We start from the raw sequence: 6692 nt of genomic DNA, 5'->3' as shown, positions 1-6692 counted from the left end.
GACGAGAGGATGCTGCACAGCAACTGTGTTGCTGCCATCAAATTCAAAACATACTAATATTGATCATGTTCCTCCCCTCTGATGTTAGACTTCAGAGTCACTTCCTACCTTCAGTGTAAAAAGCCATCAAACTGCTGCTCACACCATCATTCTCAGTCCTGACTGAGTCCATCCAAGCCGAGGTTATTAAACAATCTTGCCCATGATGTCCAGGACTTTTCATCTTTTTCTGTTTATTGACATATTGAAGCAAAAATGCCAGAGGACCAGGGCAAACAGGTGAGAATACTCAGGAGAATGGCCAGGAGGCATACTGTCTGGAGGCTTGGAGGTGGGGAATGCAATCAGCATGACTCTGGAGGGCGACTAAGAGGCAGAGCAAACATGTGATTGGCTGAGCACACTGGAGACACCGAACCTGCAGGCACAGTCCTTCAGAACCCGAGCAGGAAACTGATGCCAAAGGTGGAATCATTTTGGAAACCTGGGGGAACAATGATCCCCTCAGGAGCCCATCAGCAAAGACAGAAACCTTCTGAAGGTTGACTGGTGGCCAGAGATTGAGTCTAAGCAGGAAGCCAGCAACAGAAATTGAAAGCATGAATCGTTATTTATTCACCATTAAGCGGCCATTCATTATTAATTTCATGTGCAATACAGAAAACAGCAGCTGTGTTCATATTGACCTATGAAAAACTCACGTTAAGCTCCAGACTGACTCACAGCCAGTATGTTACACTGGTATCTGCAGAAGCCTTTAAAGACATCTGGAGTCCCTCCTAACAGCAGCTCCGTCATCAAAACACCCACTTTTCATTTCACTCCGAAGCAAAAGAGTCACTCGCCGTCATCGGTCATAAGTTTATAACTCATCTCATCAACAAACACTTCGCCACGCCGCTCTGTCATCCCTGTTGAATCATCTCCAATATCGCGCTCGTCCTCCTTGTTTAATAGTCTGGTCTGAAGCCTCCAGAGAGAAAAACTAATAAACTCACTGACTGTGTTGATATGTATAATGTACTGATGATCTATGAAGTCAAGCTTATTTCACTCTGGACATTAAAAAAGCGGCAGTGACTGTAAAGTATTCCCTACCCTCGGTGCAGGAGTTTACTTTGGAAACACGCCACTCTCCTACAAAAAAGCTTCACTCTAACGTCTTTCAGCCAATCAGATGATGTTTTTTTAGAGTCCAGCAATAAAACCTGAAGTGGCTTTGTGTTTCTTGCAGAGGGCCTGAGGTTGTAAATGCTGAGCTGAGAGATTGTGCTAATCTAGTATGTACCCAGCAGCTAAGAGTTTGTTTCATGTGTAATTTATAAGAGTTCCTTCTCGATGAATCATTCATGCAGAGGTGTAAATAGTTCTGTGGAGGTTAGCCGGGATTAGCTGAGCGGTGCCCTGCTACACCTGCGCGCCAGGTGTCTCAGCGTTTTCCATTCAGGGAAACCAGATTACTTTTTCAGAAAGTAGGACACTTCTGACAACAACAATAATTCAACTGTTGAATTAGGAATACTGTCTATATTGCTGTATTATTAATGCATGAACCTGTATTTTGAAGCCAAAAGTTCTGAATTCTGAAATATAACACAAGTTCTCTGAAACTAATTTTATTCTCAGTTTTAAAAACTTTCCAACATTTCACCATGAGTTCATGATCTCTGTCCAATAAACTACAGCTCACTACACCAGGGCGAATAAAGCTTTTACTTCCTCCATGTGTTTCACAGCTTTTTTACACATCTCCTGTGTGATTTACATTTAACTGAATGATACTTTAATATTGTTAATTTAATTTTAGTTCTATTTTAATCAACAGGAGTTCCCCTGATTACAATTTCTTGTGATCAACTAGTGGATATCGTCATTCTGCAAGTTTACATTGTCTAAAAATTACATTTTCAATCCATGAAAAAATATATCAAAGTTTTTAAAAAAATAGTCAATCTATCTGCACAGTGCTGTATTTCTTGTGCTAAGCCTTGTTTTCCATAAAGACTGGAAATATAGCAAAACAGCTAGCTTGGAACAAACTTCAAAACTAAACATATGCATGCAGTTCAGTGGCTGACCGGTGGATAGCTATAAGACTTCAATATGAGAAGGTAAGCAATACGTTATGTCTTGTTTTAATAATTCTGCTCATGTTGTTAATTATGAGCTAAATCTAGCAAGCAGGATCGACGCACACCCCCACTTTTCAGTTATTTATTTGTAAAAAATGTTTGGAATCATGTATGATTTTTGTTCCACTTCTCACATGTGCACCACTTTGTGTTGGTCTTTTATGTGGAATTCCAATAAAATTGATTCATGTTTGTGGCTGTAATGTGACAAAATGTGGAAAAGTTCAAGGGGGTCGAATACTTTTGCACTGTATGCCTTCTGTGCTTCTGTGGAACCTGTGACAGTCTTGACACTTGGCCAATATCTTGATATCGTTTCACCTGAAACCCAAGAAACTTCAGCAATCACTGGCTGGGGAACACACCGGATCACAGTGACCTGGTGTGTTCAAAGAGGTCAAAGAGTCTTTTAACGCTCTGATAACATCTTAGAGACTTGGTGCAGAAACTATTTTTTATGTGCCAAGGGAGAGCAGCAAGGTCTTTTTTAGGATGATTCAGATCCCCTAAAATGATACAGAATCCCATTCCATTACAGACGAGGAGCAAGAGCCCAGTATAATGTTTGAGTGCAAGGTAGATGGAGAATGGACAACACCAGCAAGTACCCCGATAACATCGAGGCCTGATATCCATCTACTGTTTACTCTCTCTCTCTGCTAGTTTATGTCTCTCTCAGAGTCAAGGGGATGTTAGCAGAGGGCGGAGCAGTGACCCACAGTTTATAATTTAACACTCATGAAAGATAGATGAGCCACTCACACAGAACGAGCCAAATTCAGACACAAAGTCCTGCATTTAAAGGCTGAAAGACGGAAGAGCAGAGGGAGGGGGTAAAAAGATTTGGACAGAGAGAGAGAGAATATCTACAGCAAAGGAGAATAAGAGAAGAAATGCAGGCACAAATATAGTTGCACACTATGTGTGCAACTATATTTGTGGGTTTAAACAATAGAGAGAGAGAAAAGAAGACTGTTAGGAGGATGAACAGAGAAAGATGAGACAAAGTGACCTCAACAAGAAGAGGAAAAGATGGATAAATGATCTGGTTTGATAGAAAGATCAAAAGGGGGGACTAAAGATTAAAGAGATCAATTAAAAAGAGGTGAGAAAAATGAGCAGAAAACAACAGGAAAGCAAAGAGTAAAACAAGGAGAATGACAGAATGATAGAAGATACTCTTCTGAGGGTCACACTGCATGAGGAAGCAAATCTACTAAAATTAAGCTGTGCAAAGTCTCAGCAAACATACCGTGGGAGTGACATATGCATAGGCTGTGTATAAAATAGACAACAAGCAATTAAAGAAAGAGGTGTCAGCATGCAGGTTTCCAGAGGACAGTTTGGTTTATGGGGACCGGTGTCAATGAGAGAGCGGAGAGGTGGGTTGATCCAGGTAAGGAGTCCAGAGGAATGTTTCAGAGTATTGTGTATGAGTCGAGTACGATTTCTCATTTGTGAGAAGCACAGAAGGATTCTTAGATGGGGACCAATGGTTTGATTGAGTCCAGTGAACAGAGTCGTAGTTGGACGGGCAGGTGAGCTGATGTGGTGAGATCGCCGATAAAGAAGGACCAGCTCAGCAGGAACAGGTAGGTTATGCTGGAGGAAAGAGTCAGCGTCTCTGAAATCACCGTGTTAAGTGTTTTTTGTACAGTAGAGACCATCTTTGTATGAGATCAGCTAATGTTAGCAAGCTTGGTTAGCAAGCCATCTCTATAAACTACATTGGAACAGATATAAAGACATGCTAATCAGTACCAGTCATACTAATGCCATTACTGGAGTATATGATTTTGGGTGGGCTGCTTCTGCAGTCATCAGGTCCTGTTCTATGACTGGATAGATGAGCGATAAAGAACAAAATTAACATCCATATAGATATTATGAAGTACCAGAGTAATAAAATGCTAGAACTGAAGCACATGTTGGTCTACCCCACATAATGGAGATAGAATTAAAAAGGTGAGTTATTTAAGTTCACCCACTGCAGAGTAATTACAAGGGAGAAATATTCATGGGGTCAAAACTGTTTTGTTTTAGTTTTTGTATTAAGCTGTGAACATAATTAATTTCTGCTATGAGCTCGGCCGTTTTAAAATAGGAGTCTATGGGACTGACTTTCTTGCTCAAGTCAGCCTCAAGTGGCTACAAGAGGTACTGCAGATTTTAGAGTCAGAGCTTGCCTATGTGATGCTTACATATGCTCGTGTAAGCATCACAGGCTTTTTAGACGTGTTTCTACTGCCACCATCTAACAGTCTCATGGCAGTGGGCAAAATTAATGTTAATTCATGTTTCTTGAAACAAAATTTACCATGATAATAATACAATCAGACAGTATATTTTACTCCAAGGTGTGCTTGTCTACTGTGTGACCCCTTCCACAGCAGGCATTACAGAATAACTCTGTGTTAATAGTCTGACCCTGGGGATGATTACACTCATGCAGCCAAAATTCATGCACTTTCAACACACTGTGAGCATCTGTTGTCATTGTAGAGAATCCCAGTCTTGGTCGTTTGTGGTGGTGTTCCCTCAGGGCAGACATTTGCAGACATCCATCCCTGAAGGAATAATTCACAGTACAAAGCACCAAGTGTCATGGTCCTGCGGCCATGACTCAGTGACTTTGTGTTTGTGTTCTTTATTGTTATTATTCTCTTTATTATTCATGGCTGTTTTGGGATGGTTTGTGTTTTGGGATTTTAGATACTGGGTTCTGGGTTTGTGCTCCCTCTATTGGTCCCTGGTGTCAGTGTTCCCCTGTCTCGTCGGGTTAACCAGGTCCAGCTGTGTCTCCCACCTGCGTGTGATTTCCCAGTGTCTCTGTGTACTTATGGTGTGTGTTTGCCTCTGTTCCTCGTCGCGTCGTCTGTGTTCATACCCTGTGAAATCCCCTGCGTGCTCTCCCTGCTGTTCTCCCTTCATGTTCAGGTTTGCTACTCCTTTGTGTAGTTTCTCCCAGTTTAGTTCGTCCTTAGTTCTGTTTTGCCATCTCCACTTTATGTTTGGTATTGTTAATAAATTACCCTCACGTCTGAATAAGTGCTGCATTTGAGTCCTCCTTCCACTCTTCACACAGCCGCTGCCCCGAGCGGTGACACCAAGAATGTCAAAACATCTGACTTTGCTACTCTTTTTCTAAGACATGCTTCTTTTCTTAGTCTTTGGGGCGATCGTGGCTCAAGAGTTGGGAGTTCGCCTTGTAATCGGAAGGTTGCCGGTTCGAGCCCCGGCTTGGACAGTCTTGGTCGTTGTGTCCTTGGGCAAAACACTTCACCCGTTGCCTACTGGTGGTGGTCAGAGGGCCTGGTGGCGCCAGTGTCCGGCAGCCTCGCCTCTGTCAGTGCGCCCCAGGGTGGCTGTGGCTACAATGTAGCTGCCATCACCAGTGTGTGAATGAGTGGATAACTGGATATGTAAAGCGCTTTGGGGTCCTTATGGACGAGTAAAGCGCTATAGAAATACAGACCATTTCCCTTTAAAGACAAAAAAGTCTTTATGGTGCACACACAACTATAAACACAAACTTTATTATAACCTTGACCTTGCAACCAAGTCAGAATCCTCAACACGCAACAATCTAAAGACTAAATGTCTCAGTGTGGAGGTCGAAAACTGCAGATGTTACACTGCACGACAGTGTTTTTGCACACGAACAGGCAACCAGAGGCCAACAGATGCAGATCCTGACACGCAAACTATATGCTTGAACACACACACACACACACACACACTGGAAGGTCAGTGAGTGGTCGATTTACATTTACAGAGAAAGCAAAGAAGCACTTCCTTCTCACGCAATCCTCTCTACCTCTCTCTGTCTCTGTCTCTCACACACACAGAGTCATTCACACACTGTCTCTAAATCTCATTCATATTCATTCATATTAACTCATTCACGCACTGAAACAAACTGGGAGACTTAATTCCCATCCTGTTTTGCATCATGGACTCTTTTCATTATGGATGGACTGGGAGGCAATCCCAGGGCTCCTGGCACAAACAATGTGTCAACCCCCCCACGTAACAACCAACCCCCCAAGACCTCCACTCTGAACGAGATAAGAAGACGACCTCAAACCAAAGAAGTGTCGTTCATCTTTATATCCCTTTGTACCTCCAGCTGTGTGTCCTACAGATGTGCTGTGTCATTCAGTGTCTATTTGGAGTTCTGATTGTCATTATCTTGCTTCTGTCTTTGGACATTTTTTTTCCCTCTAGTTTATTTATCTGTCTTTCTTTCTTCTTTTGTAAAAATCAGGGTCTCACTGACCATTTTGAGTTAGGGTCAGGGTAACGAGGGTTAAAAGCAAAGCCTATTGTGATGCTTTTAATTGAAAATTAATTAATTAATTTGATTGTTTAAATTCTGATTTAATGAAGGAAATTCAGAAGATCAGTGTCTAAATGTTTTGGTTTATTAGCCAATAGTGATCTGAGGCCACAGAGCTGCATTTTAGGCACTGTGTCAGGACGAAATCAGATTCTCCTAAAAACTCAGATGAGAGTAAATAATTCACGGTGCAGGAAGACCCAGACATTTATTTTTAGCAC

This window comes from Rhamphochromis sp. 'chilingali' (genome assembly GCF_963969265.1).
Source record: "Rhamphochromis sp. 'chilingali' genome assembly, chromosome: 12".
NCBI classification, from domain to species: Eukaryota; Metazoa; Chordata; class Actinopteri; order Cichliformes; family Cichlidae; genus Rhamphochromis; species Rhamphochromis sp. 'chilingali'.
Note: the sequence above shows the minus strand (reverse complement) of the source record.